The 20,123-nt window shown below is 41.0% G+C and overlaps 1 long non-coding RNA gene across 2 annotated transcripts; it reads right to left on the reverse strand.

The window, feature by feature from the left end:
• Positions 1–11,621: 11,621 nt before the first annotated feature.
• On the reverse strand, positions 11,622–16,396 carry LOC140103639 (uncharacterized). 2 transcript variants are annotated; one of them, XR_011850154.1, is made up of 3 exons: positions 16,125–16,396; positions 11,974–12,048; positions 11,622–11,766 (listed from the first exon to the last, which is right to left on the reverse strand). It is a non-coding gene; the product is annotated as an uncharacterized lncRNA (long non-coding RNA). The 2 variants fall into 2 exon arrangements; XR_011850155.1 differs by having other exon boundaries at positions 11,946–12,048.
• Positions 16,397–20,123: the final 3,727 nt, after the last annotated feature.

The following is a 20,123-nucleotide window of genomic DNA, read 5'->3' on the forward strand; positions in this document are numbered from 1 at the left end:
CTCATCAGCAGGTGGTGTCTCACCCCGCCCAGGACCACGGCCTCTGACCCCTGCAGTAGTTGGACGCCCACGTCCCCGCCCTCGTCCTCTACCCCTAGCCCTCGGGTTAAACATTTTGAAAATGAAAGTTATAACTTTAATTTTTATTTTACTTTTTTTGTGTTTTTTAGTTTTTAAAACAAAACGATGCTATCCTATTGCTATGGCTATTTTCTAGCCAAGTATGAAAGCACACTGCTATGCCAGATGAGATGACGCTGAGTTATGAAAAAATAAACGTAAAATAAAATGGAAATGGCAGACTGTGCCTAATTGAAATTCAACCCTTAATAAATTGTCCCACTTCGGTCTTTGCGATGGATATGTGCGTCACTAAGCGCTAAACACAACGGTCGCAAGTCTCACTACAAATTGCTCACAATATGGTAGTAGATGCACTACAAGGACAGCCACCAGCAGATCAACCAGAAATAAAATATATATAACGCTATTGTAGGCCTAAGTAAGCCGTTTGGATTCTCCTATGGCTATTTTCTAGCCAAGTATGAAAGCACACTGCTATGCCAGATGAGATGACGCTGAGTTATTAAAAAAATAAACGTAAAATAAAAAGAAACTGGCAGACTGTGCCTAATTGAAATCAAACCCCTAATAAATTTTCCCACTTCGGTCTTTGCGATGGATATGTGCGTCACTAAGCGCTAAACACAACGGTCGCAAGTCTCACTACAAATTCCTCACAATATGGTAGTAGATGCACTACAGCAAGGACAGCCACCAGCAGATCAACCAGAAATAAAATATATAACGCTATTGTAGGCCTAAGTAAGCCGTTTGGATTCTCCTATGGCTATTTTCTAGCCAAGTATGAAAGCACACTGCTATGCCAGATGAGATGACGCTGAGTTATGAAAAAATAAACGTAAAATAAAAAGTAAATGGCTGACTGTGCCTAATTGAAATCAAACCCCTAATAAATTTTCCCACTTCGGTCTTTGCGATGCATATGTGCGTCAGTAAGCGCTAAACACAACGGTCGCAAGTCTCACTACAAATTCCTCACAATATGGTAGTAGATGCACTACAGCAAGGACAGCCACCAGCAGATCAACCAGAAATAAAATATATATAACGCTATTGTAGGCCTAAGTAAGCCGTTTGGATTCTCCTATGGCTATTTTCTAGCCAAGTATGAAAGCACACTGCTATGCCAGATGAGATGACGCTGAGTTACGAAAAAATAAACGTAAAATAAAAAGTAAATGGCAGACTGTGTCTAATTGAAATCCAACCCCTAATAAATTTTCCCACTTCGGTCTTTGCGATGGATATGTGCGTCACTAAGCGCTAAACACAACGGTCGCAAGTCTCACTACAAATTCCTCACAATATGGTAGTAGATGCACTGCAGCAAGGACAGCCACCAGCAGATCAACCAGAAATAAAATATATAACGCTATTGTAGGCCTAAGTAAGCCGTTTGGATTCTCCTATGGCTATTTTCTAGCCAAGTATGAAAGCACACTGCTATGCCAGATGAGATGACGCTGAGTTATGAAAAAATAAACGTAAAATAAAAAGTAAATGGCTGACTGTGCCTAATTGAAATCAAACCCCTAATAAATTTTCCCACTTTGGTGTTTGAGGTGGATATGTGTGTCACTAAGAGCTAAACACAACGGTCGCAAGTCTCACTACAAATTCCTCACAATATGGTAGTAGATGCACTACAGCAAGGACAGCCACCAGCAGATCAACCAGAAATAAAATATATATAACGCTATTGTAGGCCTAAGTAAGCCGTTTGGATTCTCCTATGGCTATTTTCTAGCCAAGTATGAAAGCACACTGCTATGCCAGATGAGATGACGCTGAGTTACGAAAAAATAAACGTAAAATAAAAAGTAAATGGCAGACTGTGTCTAATTGAAATCCAACCCCTAATAAATTTTCCCACTTCGGTCTTTGCGATGGATATGTGCGTCACTAAGCGCTAAACACAACGGTCGCAAGTCTCACTACAAATTCCTCACAATATGGTAGTAGATGCACTACAGCAAGGACAGCCACCAGCAGATCAACCAGAAATAAAATATATAACGCTATTGTAGGCCTAAGTAAGCCGTTTGGATTCTCCTATGGCTATTTTCTAGCCAAGTATGAAAGCACACTGCTATGCCAGATGAGATGACGCTGAGTTATGAAAAAATAAACGTAAAATAAAAAGTAAATGGCTGACTGTGCCTAATTGAAATCAAACCCCTAATAAATTTTCCCACTTTGGTGTTTGAGGTGGATATGTGTGTCACTAAGAGCTAAACACAACAGTCGCAAGTCTCACTACAAATTCCTCACAATATGGTAGTAGATGCACTACAGCAAGGACAGCCACCAGCAGATCAACCAGAAATAAAATATATATAACGCTATTGTAGGCCTAAGTAAGCCGTTTGGATTCTCCTATGGCTATTTTCTAGCCAAGTATGAAAGCACACTGATGAGATGACGCTGAGTTATGAAAAAATAAACGTAAAATAAAAAGTAAATGGCTGACTGTGCCTAATTGAAATCAAACCCCTAATAAATTTTCCCACTTTGGTGTTTGAGGTGGATATGTGTGTCACTAAGAGCTAAACACAACGGTAGCAAGTCCCCCTGCAAATTCCTCACAATATGGTACTAGCTGCAAATTAAAAAAAAAAAATGTATAATGTTATTGTAGCCCTAAGAAGGGCTGTTGGGTTCTTGTAGAATCACTCCTGCCTAACACTATTCTAATAGAACACCCTAACGCTTTCCCTGAGCAGCAGCAGCTCTCTCCCTAGCGGCATCTAGACACAGAATGATCCGAGCAGCGCTGGCAGGGGCTAGTCTATTCCAGGGTCACCTGATCTGGCCAGCCAACCACTGCTATCGACGTGTAAGGGTACCACGTCATGCTGGGTGGAGTGCAGAGTCTCCTGGCTTGTGATTGGCTCTGTTTCTGGCCGCCAAAAAGCAAAACGGCGGGAGATGCCATTTTCTCGAGCGGGCGAAGTATTCGTCCGAGCAACGAGCAGTTTCGAGTACGCTAATGCTCGAACGAGCATCAAGCTCGGACGAGTATGTTCGCTCATCTCTAGTCGTCAATCGTCAGACAGACCGGGTGATCGTGAACGAGTGTCATATTTAACTTGCAAAATGTGTCACATGCCCCATGTTAAAGGTGCACCACAAAAAAGATGATGAACTCTGTTGGACCAGTGCTGGGAAGTGACAGATGAATGATTTCTGCCGCATGATCTTAGTGAATCGCCGCACCCAGCATTATACACAGAAATTGCACTTTTAGTGCAGTTTCCGAAGTAAATGTGCCCCATTATCTTCTTTCTATGATTCCTAGTATTTTGCAAAGCTGCCCTTTACGTAGTGATTGAAATGTCCAAGGAAGGTTAAAAGGTAGATAGGTGCACCATGGCCACACTTCCTGTGTGACTCACTGGGAAACTCTTTTGCACTTTCAGTATTTATGCACTGAGCCTGGTTCTGGTGTTCTATTTATCTCCTAAACCTAGTTCTGGTGCTGTATTTATGTACTGAGCTTGTATTGTATCATATTTATGTACAGAGCTAGGCACTAGTGTTATATTTCTCTCCTGAGCCTGGTTCGGATTTGTTATTTTTATCTCCTGAGCCTGGTTCTGGTGATGTATTTATGTACTGAGATTGTATTGTATCATATTTATGTACAGAGCTTGGAACTAGTGTTATATTTATCTTCTGAGCCTGGTTCGGATGTTATATTTATCTCCTGAGCCTGGTTCTGGTGCTGTATTTATGTACTGAGCTTGGAACTAGTGGTATATTTATCTCTTGAGCTTGGTCCTGATGTTGTATTTATATACTGAGCTTGTATTGTATTGTATTTATCCACGTATCCACATTTTTAGTAACCCAACACCTCTTGCATACTTGTGTTATCCTTCTGTAACTTTCTTATATGAATAGCCACAATAACTTAATCTAAGCAAAAATGTGAGGTTTTTTTTTCTTCTCCAAAAAGATAGTTGTTCCCAAGAAAATAACTACACAAGAAGATTTGACTTCTGAACCTTGCAGAGCAGCGGTCATTGAGCAGCTGTCATTCTCCATAGTATCAACCGAGCCTACAGCGCTTCAATGAGTGCATGGAGATTAATCATAGCAGAAATACTGTACTGGGAAGGATGTAACATGAAGACTTAGGTTTTTTTTGGCTAAAAACAAGTAATACTTGTATTTATTGATGACATTTTTTCACTAGGAAGATCATTGAATAGGATTTTTAATCTGAGAAGGTAATCCAGTCATTTGGTGCTTCCTTTTCTTATTTCCCATTACCCATATTGACTACTTAAAAGACGGTACCATTCTTGCAGACAATATGAATGCTACAACCAAAAGGATACTAGGATTCAACATGTAAACAGAATGACTATAAAGACCTATAATCATGAGTGATTTCAGAGCATTTTCCTTCTCTGAAATCGAAAGAACAATACAGAGGCAGCGAGTTTCACAAGTAGGTTTGTGAATCAATACCTGGGTAGAAATGAGTGAATCTTTCAAAATTATCTTCTTTATTGATTTTCCAAGTGGTAAAAATGCCCAGTTTTCAGCAAATCTGATGAATTGATTTTTCTATCTTCTATAGATGAGCCATTATTTAAAAACTCCTGGTTTCCCAAGGTAAGACTCATTCTGGTTTTTTTTGCAAATCTCAAATCAATCCCACTAGCTGGAGGGTCTGTTATTTGTACTCATTACCCTGATCTGAAGACAGAAGGTTGCTGTTTTAATACATGTGGCGTGCTTGCACAGTATTGCGGCTAGTGAAGATGGATACATTGTTGCTCACACATTTAGAATGGTTCAAGGTGAAGTGGAATTTGTCCACTGGACAAAAGGAAACCAGTGCAATCGGTGACAAAGTTTTTCCTGGCTATATGAAATTTAACTCTGCAAGCAAGATAAAGACACAGGTGCGGCCAATGTAAGTCAGGGATGCTTCATCTGATATGCAGTTATTTTTGAGTTTTCCTCAACTATGATAAATTGGGAAAAAGTGTGGATTGTTGTGCAAGGTAAGGGAACACAACTGTGGAATAGACAATGACAGTGGGCCCAAAGACTAAAGCCCATACACATATGTCAGGTGACAACTAGTCAATGTTTCCTTGTGTCAAAAGTGCAAATTGGCAAACAAAGAGAAAAAGACAAGTCATTACAAACAGAGAGGGATCATCGCCAAATATGGGTCAGAACCAAGAGGACAACGCAGTACAAAATCACAAGAGAAAAGAATCAGGCCAAGGGTCAAATGAGAGTAGATGAGAGTAGATGAAGATTTTGTCTTTAAAGCGGATTAACTGTCAGTAAAATGGAGTGGAGTTCACAAAAGACGGATGAAAGTGGTGGAAATCAATGAAGGCTGCTAGGAACAGAGTAAACCAGTGTTCAGACTATCTGCAAACACTGGCATTGAGTAGGATTAATGGAGGTAAACTCTACGATCATACACAGCTGGCTCAGAGAGAAAGGGAAAAAAGTGCAACAGGACTCAAGTGTATTCTTCTCAAACACGGTGATAAGTATTCGAAAATGACTCTCACCTTCAAGTTGAAGGCATTTCACATCACAAATACGTTCTTGTGATGGAGGGGCCGCTGCAAGCCATGAGACAGAGGTCCGTTCACTCAGAATGGCGGACTTGGCGCTTGATAAGAATCCACGGGAAGATGGTTTTGTTTGGATCGCTGCTGTGTTTCTCAAATGAAGAAGTGATGATAAAGTATCGATCGGTCTTTTATTATTTAAACACAACGCATTTCAGCTCCGAATGGGAGCCTTCGTCTGGTGAAATCATATACAACCGGTAGTAAAGTCAAAATGGAACAAAATGACATATCAACAGGTCCTCAGCCATACTTTGTGAACAAAGGATGATGCAGACACAGATGTTAAATGGATCCAGGGATGTAGCCAGTCTGCCAGAGAGAATGTAGATTCAGCCATTTTAAATTGGAAGTTGGAGGTGATTTGGTAACTCTTAATATAGATTCACATTATGGTGCTAGTTGAGGGATCTGGTGTTTAGGTGAAGCAAAAGCTATGTCCGCGGCAGTTTTGATTGGGTCTCCCTTCGTACCTCTTTTTGTATTTCAAGTAAATTTTCAAATCAATTTACTTTAATCTCTAAAACCATCAAATATTGAATCCATTCTTGACAACCCTACACATGGCCAGTAAACCTATAAAATAAAATGGAGGTAGATATTGTGATACTGTTGACATGACATAGAGAGGATGTGGTTGTGGGGATTTATATTTGGACACAACAAGGTTCTGTTTCTTGTGGTGTTGTCAATGGAAGACACCAGTATTTAAAATCCAATGTGTAAAATATGGAGGGGGTACTTTATGCAGATTTTCCCTCAGGGCCCAAAAGCTTCAAATTCTGCTTCTGACATGTAGGTGCCAAAGATACCCTTTGCTATGGAGCCTCTTTAAAGAAGACCTTTTATCTATATTTACACAATAAAGGCTCAGATCCATATATTGTTTTGTTTCAACTTTTTTGAACCTTTGGTTCATTTGGCTAAACATGGAAGCCGCTTTAATATTCTTTATCCCAGTTGCGAAAAAAAACAACTTTCGGCAAGATAGCAGAGCAGTCATAATAACAGGATATTTTTTTATCTCTATAATGTAGAGCTTTGGGTGTCTAGAAATGTGTCCGTTTTTTGTCCGTTTTGCATTTTAATTTGCTCCAATAAGGATGGATGTTCATGAAACTTGGGTTTGTGTTCCACTTTTGTCTTTCCTTCCTGAAATATTTTTTTTTATAAATACTACACCCCACCGAATTAAATATCTTGAGCACCTTTAATTTTATTTAGCCATTTCCCAAAGACGTATGTCCCTAACAAATCTGAAACTGGCAGCACTGATTGGACTATTCTCGACTGTGCATGTACACAGGAGGAATAGGAGGAGAGCATCAGCATAACACAGATTGATAAAACTTTTAACACAGAATTGTTATATTTTAGAAAATATAAGCTTTGCAGAACTTTGTATTGGGCTTTGCTCACAGAAGTTCAGTAGAATAACACTGTTCATTATGTGACCTGTAATTTTAATTTTCCCATGAAATCCTCATACATCTGTTCCTGCTCTAAATATACATGTAGCAATGTCACAGCCCTATCCGCAATCCTCGGTACGGATCGCAGGTACACCTGTGCCTTTCCATGTGGCGTTTCCCCCTGGCCCGTACTCACCTCTCCTGGCGCTGCTCCGGTCTCGTCCAGGTCGCGGTCCTGCTGCTTGCCTAGGCCGCTCATTAGGGCTTGTGCGCATCGGCTACTTAGGGTTTAAAGGGCCAATGTCCCTCTGATTGGCACTGGCTAATCTGGCTCACCCTTATAATCTGGCACCTCCCTTCATTTACCACCGGATCTTCAAGTCATTTCCCTGAAGTGAAAGCCCTCCTGTGTTTCCTAGTGTTCCAGCATTCCCAGCGTTCCCAGGATTCCTCCAGCGTTCCTCCGAGTTCCTGTATCCCTGTGTCATTCCTGTATCCCTGTGGCGTTCCTGTATCCCTGTGGTGATCCTGCATCCCTGTGACAGTCCTGCATCCCTGTGGCAGTCCTGCATTCCTGTGTGGGTCATGTATTCCTGTGGCGGTCCTGTATTCCTGTGGCAGTCCTGTATTCCTGTGGCAGTCCTGTATTCCGGTGGTCATCCCAAGGTCCTGCCATCCTGCCGAGGTCCTGCTATCCTGCTAAGGTCCTGCCATCCTGCCGAGGTCCTGCTATCCTGCTAAGGTCCTGCCATCCTGCCGAGTTCCTGCCACCCTGAGGTCTGTCCCTGTGTCCAGCTACAGTGGTCAGTCTGTGTGGTTCCTACTCTGGAGATCTGTCCCTGTGGTTCCTGTGTTATCCTGTGGTTCCTGCTTCCCTACCTTGGTTGCCACCGCGGGCCTAGTCGCACCCGTGTAACGACCTGGTGGCACTCCACCGCAGCAAGACCATCCCATTTGCGGCGGGCTCTGGTGAAGACGAGGGGCCACTTAGACTCCGGTCCTGGGTTGCGGCTAGTACTATCATTTCCCGCGGTGGTCCAGAGGGTCCACAGACTCTTTCAACAGAGACTCTCTGATGGTTCGCTCAGCCAAACCGTGACATGCAAGAGCCAATTCCTCCAAAGGTCCTGAAGCCACAGGTAGAAGAGATCCAACTATCTCTAAGAAGATGATTCTAGTATCTTATGTAGGAAGTGCATTACAGACTTGCAGGGGCCATAATATTTATACAGCTCAGCTTGATCCACCCTTGATGAAAAAACTCTATTTTTAATTTACAGGTCCTGCTTTGTAGCAGATAACTGTGCCCTTGATGCTACCCCACATCTTGCTGTAGGCTGTGCTGCCTGAGGAAAGAGGCTCAACTTGCCTAATGGCTGGTGCCCCTTTACATCTACAGAGAGCTCCATATAATCTGACACCTCTGTGAGCTTCTGTCCATCTTACTAACAAGACATACTGTAACTCAGGAGAGATTCCAGATTAAACAGAGATTAGGTTGGACAGGAGAATTTTAAGAGCCAAAGGAAGTGCAGAAAGAAGCATTTGCTTTGATAAAATGTATTACAAAGTTTCTTGTAGTCAGTTATACTATTGATTTATGCAACATTTGCTGTTATTAACCATTTCATGACTGAGCTATAAAGTCTACTAGATTTATTAAAATCCACTTGCAGTAGCATAACATTCTATATGTGTGTAGGATAAAGGAGGAGCAGATAAAGAGAAATCAGAGCAGAAAAAAGAAGAGCATTAAGGGGACATCATACTTTCTTGCTGTCGGAAGAAGAAGAATACATTGCTGAGATCTCCTAAACCATGTCCAGTTATCCGTCTGTATAGACATGTGTATTTTCCACACGAGGGCAGCATTCCTCCAACTCCTATGACCCAGAAGACTGCAAAGGAGAGGAAGCGTTCCTGACAGGCTCAGATAAGGGCAGTGTAGGTCTTCTAATTGCTTTAATGTTCTAATTGTTCTACTCACAACCGATTTAATGCGTCAAGTAAACTGCTAATCTTGTTGAAGCTAGCTAGCCGTCCACGAGAGGTGTCTATTGTGTCAGGAGCAGGATGAACTCAACTTACCAATTGTACCAACTTACAGTTGTACGCCACTGATGGGAACTCAACGGTCCGGACCTACCACGTAGGCTGCAGTGTAGCCTATTTCCATTGCAGTTTTGTTAAAAATGTACAATATATATATATATATATATATACACTCACTGGCCACTTTATTAGGTACACCATGCTAGTAATGGGTTGGACCCCCTTTTGCCTTCAGAACTGCCTCAATTCTTCGTGGCATAGATACAACAAGGTGCTGGAAGCTCCTCAGAGATTTTGGTCCATATTGACATGATGGCATCACACAGTTGCCGCAGATTTGTCGGCTGCACATCCATGATGCGAATCTCCCGTTCCACCACATCCAAAAGATGCTCTATTGGATTGAGATCTGGTGACTGTGGAGACCATTTGAGTACAGGGAACTCATTGTCATGTTCAAGAAACCAGTCTGAGATGATTCCAGCTTTATGACATGGCGCATTATCCTGCTGAAAGTAGCCATCAGATGTTGGGTACATTGTGGTCATAAAAGGATGGACATGGTCAGCAACAATACTCAGGTAGGCTGTGGCGTTGCAACGATGCTCAATTGGTACCAAGGGGCCCAAAGAGTGCCAAGAAAATATTCCCCACACCATGACACCACCACCACCAGCCTGAACCGTTGATACAAGGCAGGATGGATCCATGCTTTCATGTTGTTGACGCCAAATTCTGACCCTACAATCCGAATGTCGCAGCAGAAATTGAGACTCATCAGACCAGGCAACATTTTTCCAATCTTCTACTGTCCAATTTCGATGAGCTTGTGCAAATTGTAGCCTCAGTTTCCTGTTCTTAGCTGAAAGGAGTGGCACCCGGTGTGGTCTTCTGCTGCTGCAGCCCATCTACCTCAAAGTTCGACGTGCTGTGCGTTCAGAGATGCTCTTCTGCCTACCTTGGTTGTAACGGGTGGCGATTTGAGTCACTGTTGCCTTTCTATCAGCTCGAACCAGTCTGCCCACTCTCCTCTGACCTCTGGCATCAACAAGGCATTTCCGCCCACAGAACTGCCGCTCACTGGATGTTTTTTCTTTTTCGGACCATTCTCTGTAAACCCTAGAGATGGTTGTGTGTGAAATTCCCAGTAGATCAGCAGTTTCTGAAATACTCAGACCAGCCCTTCTGGCACCAACAACCATGCCACATTCAAAGGCACTCAAATCACCTTTCTTCCCCATACTGATGCTCGGTTTGAACTGCAGGAGATTGTCTTGACCATGTCTACATGCCTAAATGCACTGAGTTGCCGCCATGTGATTGGCTGATTAGAAATTAAGTGTTAACGAGCAGTTGGACAGGTGTACCTAATAAAGTGGCAGGTGAGTGTATATATATATATATATATATATATATATGGATTTTAGTCTCTCCATGTTTGCGTGGGTTTCCTCCAGGTCCTCCAGTTTCCTCCCATACTCCAAAACATACTGGTAGGTTGATTGGATTGTGAGCCCCATGGGGAAAGGAACGGATATGGCAAGCTCTGTGCAGCGCTGCGTAATTTGTGTGCACTATATAAATAAAAGAATTATTATTATCACAAGTCTTGTCCTTGATCAGGATAAGTTATACTTTCATCAGCTACTTTAAAGAAAATTTACTATTAAAATCAAGCATGGACATGGGGCACTTACTCATAGATCCAGGCACCAATCAACTTTTAAAATATTGCTAATGAGACAGAAGTTACCATTACCGGAGCCCCTCTGTGCTGTAGCTTAGACACAGAATCATTAACATTAATGAGATTAAAAAACAAAATTGCAGATAGTAACCAACTTTTCAAAAATATTTGTATAAATCCACAGTGCAAGTTAATACAATAAACTTTATAATATCAATCTGAAAACTTCTTTAGTAAGCTAAAGGACCTGTGATGATGTCTGCATGAGGAGGCCACGCCCCCCTGACACCCTCTAGATGTGGCTGTATGCAAGGCAAGCTTATAGAGATTATTTATGGGTATCTGAGATAAACAATTTTTAGCAGAAGGGTGTCACTTGGTTAATAGGACTCTATGAGATCCTGTCACTTGCTGTATTTGTGAAGATGTGGTGACAGGTTCCCTTTAAGTGTTACATGGTACTATGACGTGTACATACCATGTTCATAGTAATAGTGCCAAACGGTACTGACATAACAAAAGTTAATCAAAAACACATCAATAACCCTTTAAAAAGAGTGTTCCAGGAATTCAGGAAAACCATTTGGAAAAGTAGAAGAAACTTGATCTTTTACCTATTTTGCTTTATCTGCTTTGATGAAGAGATGTAGGTAAAAATATCTAGATCAATTCTACATTCATTGAAGGAAAAATTGCCTTTATTGTCTTAATGGAGACCACACTGAGAAGTAACTTGTCAATCTGTCACATCGACCGTTCTGTCTAACCTGCATGTTATATAGCAATAGGAGCTGAATAGATTAAGAAACTTATTTGTGGAGAAAATATCCATACATGATGTCATTTACTATATTTTATTTCAATTCCTGCTCAGGAGTCCTGTCGGTGGTCCCATCAGTGGCTGGCAGCTTCTCCTACATACCTGACAAAAATGAAAGGGAATTTATATGAACCATTTTGATATTTTTTCCCCAACAAAACCGGCTATTGGCAGATCTGGCTCTATCACCTCCAGCATGTTCAACATGACAGCTTGCTTTTTAAAGAGCTTATTCCTTCAATTTACTTTCCACTTATGTTCTATTTTTATTCTTATCCTACCCTGATATCTGGTGGATCAGACTCTTACAATTGGTGACACCTCTAGCCAATCATTCCTCGCATTTCTAATGCCACGACTCGTTGGGTATTTCAATGCCAATATCTGTAATACAAAATATTGTTTATTGGTTTCCTATGTCTACAATTATTTTTTTTTAGATGTATTCATTAAAGGTGACTCCAACAGCAGGTAACAATATTCTGAAAGCTTAATCATGTCATCCATCACTCGCCATCAGATCAGTTACAAATTGGTGAATTAATGAAGGTTTGGAAAAATTAGATTGATGAATAACATAAGACTGGAAAAGAAATGACCTGGAGAGGGCTTTAAATCACCATCTTACAATGACCTTTATTCCAATGACCTTTGGAAATAGAGTGGAATGTGAAGTCCTCTTCTCAACAGGTCTCCGCCACTATAAGATGCTCCAGTATATGAGCTAAATGTGAGATCATAATGACAATAGTTTTATTTGTTACGACTAAGGACGGCATTCTGTCCAAAACATGTAAACTTTTTTGTTACTGTGCACATTATGTTGTTTTTCATTTTTATCTATGTAAAATAAAGCTTGAATGCTTCTCTTTCAGACTGCCTCCATTTGAACTTGCTGAATTTGCAGTTTTCTGAAAGGGATCAGGTTTCTGTGCTTGTAGCAACACCCAGGGCTATTTGGCGGGGAGCATCGGTTGAGAGCTGACTTTCAGAGTCAGTTCCCTTGGCTGAGCTGAGTGTGTGTTCTTCCGGGACAGCATGAGACCCTGAGTGTTAGTATCAGCTTTGAGGTGAGCGATGGATGGCTGAACCAGTTAGCTGCTGGGAGAGGCGTCCAGGTACTCTGTATATATCTGCCCAGTTCTGAGCCAAGTGGTTGGTTATTGCAGTCCTTTTACACTTTGTCATACCTCTGCTACATTAATTTGACCATTCTCTTGCTGTTCGATTCTAAGCCTCACTTCCATCTTGGATATTACCTGGTTCTGTCTTTACATGTCTGTCTATTATCCATTGTTTGCCCTTCAGTGTTTTGGCCTGGTGTGAACACTGGTCTGTCTCTGATATCCTTTACCTGTCCGTTCCACCATCCAGCAGCTGCCAAAAAGTTTTCCCTCACACCTTGCAGGGTCTCTCAGGGTCCTTTAGCAAGTTCCAGATATTGGGTTCACCCTTGTCAGGGGGAGTTTATCTGTTGTAGACATGACCCTAGTCTACAGTCTCACTGCTTGCGCCTGCTGCCTGCTTGGCTGGTTGTGGTTGCGCTGTTTGCTGAACAGGTTCCTCACAGCCTTGGTACTGGACAATTTTTAGGCACCATTAGAAAAACTGCCCTGCTGTGTAAGAAAAGTGATGATACATGCAGATCAAGTGGATATTAACAATAATCTAAGATTTGATTCAATTATGGTTTACCAAACATTTTCAGTCCAAACTAATCTTACACCAATTGTTCTGGTAATTGGTATATAATTTACATATTTTTTATTAAAAACTTCTTTCTTGTTTCGTTAATTTTTCCCATGTCCGTTTTCCTTCCCTAAGCCCTGGTATAAATGACAGCTGTAGATAGCTGCCAATTTGAAAGATTTGTCTGAAGGAAAGCAGAAAAGACCTGATAAATAGCAGATCCGTACCGAAACAAGATATAGATTCGGTCATCTCGGTCATATCACAGATATTCTATAGCAGTGATGGTGAACCTTTTAGCGGCCGAGTGCCCAAACTGCAACCCAAAACCCCCCTTATTTATTGCAAAAATTCAAGCAGTAACTTATTGCTCCCTTTTCTTCAACAATGTTCGATCATATTGGCCTCCTGAGGACAAGATGGAAAATTTGCATAATTTTAGCTTTTTTCCAGTGTCCCTCTGTACACAGAGAATTGTGGGCCCAGCAGAAGGTCTTCCAAAAGATAATTCGGCCCTGTCTACTCATTCCCCCTCTTCCTACATACCCAAGTATAAAAGTAAGTATCACATACATATATGATTGAAAGTAGTATCTTTTAAGTTGCTTGGAACTGCAGGAAGATTCTTTGAGTCCTTTCTGGTGTGCTGGGGCGATGGCCCGGGTGCCCACAGAAAGGGCTCTGAGAGCCATAGGTTTGCCACCACTGTTCTATAGATTGTTTGTTGTGGGGAAAAACACCAAATTATATTTTGGATTTCTTGCTAAAATCTTGTCCATTTTTGCTTCTGCTGCACATATTGTGGTCTTTTGACCCACAATCCTGTAAGTCCCATGTAGACATATCCTTAAAAAGACATCTATAACGAATAATTTACAAAGCTCCAAGAAATATGAATGTACTTATCGCCGCAGATGTCAATGTTTAGGTAAATCTGCCAATAACTCCCACAAAATAGGTCTATGTTCTGGCAAATAATTCACTGTGGGAGTTATAGCACCGTCTGTTTCATCTCACATTACAATCACTAGAAAGCTCTTTCACCTCAATTTACATTTCCAGTTGAAGAGAAGGCTATGCTGAAAACATGTCTGATCCCTGAGCTTGGGTTATAGTGAGATCTAAGAGCAGAGGAACATGACTTGTTCTGCCCTACTGGAATCTCAGCCTTGCTCTCGTTACATCCGTGGTTCTTCATTTGTGATGTGGATTTTGATGGCGCTTTCTTCTGCCGTAGCACTCATTAAGTCTATGCCGCTATGATTACAATACTTCAACATTCGACATGTACATGAAGCTCTGATGGGCCCGTGGCAGCCTGTTAAAGCATAAACTTATTTCCAAAAGTGCAAACACATTGGGCAGATTCGATGACAACACTTCATGCAGGAAGCTCTGCCAACGTTGTATCTGACATTTCTCAATTAATTAAAACTGACATTTTAATTTAAAAGAAACATATGCAGAATAAACTGCATAATAAACCAAGAGAAAGGGAAAATATGTTGGATGTATTCCTCCAATTCCGATTTAACCTTTGCCGTCATGTTGGAATAAAAAACACGGGAAGATTGTTGGTAATAACACAGGTTTGAAGATCACTTCTGTTTCCTTCCCCTTCTGATCAAATACCAGTTCCAAATAGTTAAGCCCTGGATATGATGTTAAACTCAATTTTAGCATGCTTTTAGTGCTTGCAGATGGACTTGTTTGGCAGTCTTAAATATTAGGGAATAAAAATCTGGTGGGATTAAAACGCTGCCAAAAGCAAACAGTTATAATTAGGATAGACCATTGTGCGGCTAAACTTCAGAACTTTGAGTATTCTGGAATCCATAAGGTGTCTTAATGCTAAAGCCTTACACATTTGTTTAATCATATGCTACTGTGTGGTTTCCAAATATTACAACGCAATGAACATCAAAAAGTCCTTCCTGTCGTCTAAAAGTGTATTTCAAAAGTGACTTAGGAAAAAGAAGCTTCTGGCTAGAATGGAAAGTTATCAGTGAGCTGCCTGCTGCCGCCAGTGAGACCCTACTACTATGCTTTACTAATATGTCTCTGCACTACTCATAAAACCTACTGTAAGGCGGTCCCCTTCTTAAGGAAACCCGACTTACAGACGTCGCCTAGCTACAGACGGACCTCTCTGTCCACTGTGACCTCTAGTTAAATTCTCTGGATGCTATTACTATAATCCCAGACTGCAATAATCAGCTGTAAGGAGTCAGCTTTATTGATTACCATATTTTTTGGACTATAAGGCGCACCAGATTATAAGGCACACCTGATTATAAGGATGAATGACCTGCATGTGGCAGACCTGTGCACAGTTCAAGGCAGCTGTTGTCTGTAAGTACGGTTCATATATAAGGTGCACTGGACTATAAAGGCTCACCTTTGATTTCTGAGAAAATCAAAGGATGTTTTGTGTGCCTTATAGTCCGAAAAATATGGTACTCTTGGTACCATTATAACAAAGAATTTAGAAAATCCAATTGTCATTGGAACAAAAAAATTTATAAAATATACACTTCCGACTTACATACAAATTCAACTTGAGTAAAATCGCAAGGAACGTATATTATATGTAACTGAGGGACTGCCTGTATTGTTTTTTTTTCTTACATGCTATACAATTAGTATTGTTAATTTTACAGAGCAAATTTTGTGACAAAATTCCCATCCACATCTGCATGTGTCACAAGAGTTTACTACTATCAGTGTTATACATTTTGCTATCCATATAGCAATGGGGGACATTATCCTACCTTCAGCCGCTGTGTCCGGCCTTAGGGCGCCTCTCTCTCCTCTGCCTGTCCCTGGATTCTGATTGAACGCTGCCTGCTTTGATTCGGACTGCCTGACCTCTTGGTACCACGTGCCAGCATTTTTAATCCCGATGGGCCAGCTGCTATCCACACTGTGACCAGAACAAGGGGTAGCAGCCTTGCGATCTCTCTGCAGCAAAGTCAAGATTCCTGTGCAGGGGTAAAAAGGTGAATACCAGTGAGGTTCGGGGATTACGACCCTGGTGTGTGGCCCAAAGTCAAACCAGTTGGATAACACAATGGGGCAGATTTATCAAGTGCCTGAAAGTCAGAATATTTCCAGTTGCCCATGGCAACCAATCACAACTCAGCTTTCATTTTACCAGTGCTCATGAATATTTTAAAGGGGAGCTGTGATTGGTTGCCATGGGCAACTAGAAATATTCTGACTTTCATACACTTGATAAATCTGCCCCAATGGGTTCACAAACCAAGGATGGCAAGGGAAAGTTAAAGCAATTCATAAAAAATGTACAAAAAACAGATAGGATCTTTCAATGGAAAATCTACGCTTAGGATATTAGAGAGGGTTATTACACCAATTTACAGGACAATTGGTGCAACATGGGTTCAGATTGATTCAATTCAGACCTGAACCAAATTTTTCAAAAATTTTACAAGCCTTCTATTTATTGCATCTTGGATGTTTCCCTCCTTTCTAACTACAATATATAAAGAAGAATCTCAGGAAGCAGCAATCCAATTAAATGTGATTAGTTTCTTCAGCAGCAGTTCCTCCATGGAGCCATTTTAAAGCCATTGTAAAATGACTCCATGAAGGGGGTGAAATGTATCTTTTTTTACTGTTGGTGAATAAACTAATCACATTTTATTGGAGTGCTTCTTCCTAGGATTCCTCAGTTGTGGTTACACGCACCTTGTAGGCAGGTTGTCAGAGTGGGACAATAATTGCTGACTTCTAATATATAAAAAGCTAAAAGACTCTTATACAAAATTAGCTAATAAAGAAGGGAAAAAAACTGACCTTGTATGCACAATTAAATTTAGGGAACCACTGAAGACCAAACCAGAAACAACCTTCGGTGCAACAGGGAGAGGTTTATTCATATTTGGGTATTACCAATGATTGTCATATTTTTTTAACTTTTGGTTATGTAAAGGAAATCTACCCGTAAAGTCCATCCTGATAAACCAGGGAAACGTACTCTTTGATACAGTCACCATGACTGTAGTAATCTTCTTTGTTATCTTTTTCCTCCTTCGTTCTGAAATCTATTTTATAAACTATGCTAATAAGCACCTCTATGCTGCAGTTTCACGGGCTGTTACAGTGTGCAAGGAATATTTCCCCCCTCCCACTGTGTGCGGAAACTTCTGTGAACTGCAGTGAGATTACATTAGGTAGAGGGATGGTCGGAAACAGTGTAACAGCCTGGGATGCTACAGCACAGAGAGGCTCTGATAATGCCCCTTCAGACTCATTAGCATAATTATAAAAGTTGATTTTTCAAGGGAGGAGAATATTACATATGAGAAGATTACCACAGTCACAGTGCCCGGATCTGTGAGGAAGTGTCCCTGGCTTATCCATGATAGATTTTGATGGCAGATTTCCTTGAATACATGTCTGTAGTATTTCCTTTTCCCTGCAGTAATAGTTTGTGCCCTGTAAATTCATTATGGACTAGAATAAAGGATATAACTTTTTCCATTGACTACTATTCACCTTCCAATATGCACCATGAACTGTCATGTGAACTGGGTCTAACGGCTCATTCCCACAAACGCAATGGGGACTGATATCCGGGCACATCATTTGCAGCTGGATATCTGTCCCCATTGATGTCTATGGCGCCCGGTCACTGTGCAGTGAGCACACACTGGGGGTCATTTACTAAGGGCCCGAACTGCGTTTTTACGTCAGGTTACCTGAATTTTACCGTTTTGCGCCGATTTTCCCTGAATTGTCCGATTGGATTGTGGTGCATCGGCTCCGGCATGCACGCGACGGAAATCAGGGGAGCGTGGCCGTCTGAAAAAACTCGGCAGATTCGATGAAACCACCGTATTTAAGAAAAAAAATGTGTTGCTTGACACGTACTTACCTGCACCCGGTCTGGCTTGGTGAACTTCAGTGAACTCCGAAGACCCGAATCCTCCACAGAGAACGCGCCGCTGGATCGCGACAGGACTGGGGAAAGTAAATCTGCCCCACTGTCTCACTGCACCGTGATTGTGCACTGCGAAATATGGGACCTCTTCTATATTTCTCCATGTTAGGGTGCTGGCCCTGCGCTCCTCTATTGAGATAGGGGAGGCGCTCATCCCTCCTCTTCTCCAGCGCTTTGACGTGTGCTCCCCCAGTTGTGTGTATGTACCGGTATTATACTAATGTTGTTTAGTTCATGCACCCAATTTACTTTTTTGGTTACTCTATCCTATTTTATTAGAGTGGGTTTTATTACCACCTATACTGTGTGATTATGGCATTTATGTATGAGTATATTTCAGGTTATTAAGAACCTATTATTGATTTTATTAGGCTGTTAAGCCCAATTTTACATTAAATAACAAAATTCGACCGGTATACTTATGGGATTCTTACAGAATGTACAAGTGGCACCTCTCAGGGCTCCATTTTTGCCCTCAACATGCTTTACATTAATCTTAGATATTTGCAAGCTGATTTTGTTTGGGGTAATTTAAAAATAGCAAATTCAACAAAAAAATTTTAAATTATATTATTATTATTATTATTATTATTATTATTCTGTCACCAACATAAAGCATAAGTAGGATTGGTTTTAGTCAAACAAAATAGAAATCAGCCAGAATTGTGCTGTAAGATGCAGTATGGTAGTAGTAACAGCAGGCTCGCCATTCTTACGAACCAGTTTGCTTCCTAATGTTCCATTTTTCAAAATTAGCTAAATCCCTACTGGCCCACAGACCAATCACATCATTGGCAGCAAAAATTATTAATTTCTTGTACCAGAGTAAAAGCTTAAATGCAATTGTTGGTCATTCATTCCTTGGGGATATGTCAAAAAGCATTAGCCCGTGGAAACATGCCGCATGCTCCAAACATGGAATGTTACAATCAAATGGCTTGCTATTAGGGATGTTGGGAGACAGATTGCTGTTTTACAACCAAATTATAACAAATGAAATTACTGTACCATACAACTTTCTAGAAAAAAAAATGTAAAACATGAAATAATAATCTATGAAACATAATAGAGGCACCAAAATACATATAAAGGACATTACATGTATAAAGGACATGAATAATGTGTGAGCAGCTCTGCGGTCATCAATAATTAAAATAGCATGGCAGGATCATTAAGTCTCCCCACCCCCAATGCAAATTATATTGATTCACTCTATAAATGACCGTGAGCAGAAATATTGTGTAATAAGTATCACTCTCTTCCTACAGGTAATGGTACTTGGTTAGTTTAGTTAACTTTGGCTTCCTAAACACGACCGTAGCTTGCCACACAAATTGCAGCTCCGTAGAGCTCTATTGTGCATCGTCACAGTGCTCTCTCGCCTCCGCCTCCATCCGGCCAAAATGGGCCGAAAACTTTCCCCTGTTTGGGGGCCTTTTCTTCTATGTTCATGTGTGTGTGACCTTTGGCTATGTTCACACTTCTATTGGAGCCTTTCTTATAAGACTACTGAAACTGTTCCTCAACTACAATGGACTCCTATAATTTCAATGACTCCTGAGGGTGTTGGCTTGAATCCACTGGATAAATTTATCCATGACATCACTGTGACTTTCATTGTAAACAAAGACAGTTAGAATAAAGATTTATTCTAAGGGTCAGAAACCCGTCTGTAATAACGACCTGGAGGCAAGGACTCAATGTTGACATCACCAGCAATGATACACATTAAGCTATACAAGGGAATTATAGGGATTTTAGACACAGAACCATCATGAGGATAAGAGCAGACAAGAGATGTCTGGGG

Source organism: Engystomops pustulosus, chromosome 10 (assembly GCF_040894005.1).
Source record: "Engystomops pustulosus chromosome 10, aEngPut4.maternal, whole genome shotgun sequence".
Lineage (NCBI taxonomy): Eukaryota > Metazoa > Chordata > Amphibia > Anura > Leptodactylidae > Engystomops > Engystomops pustulosus.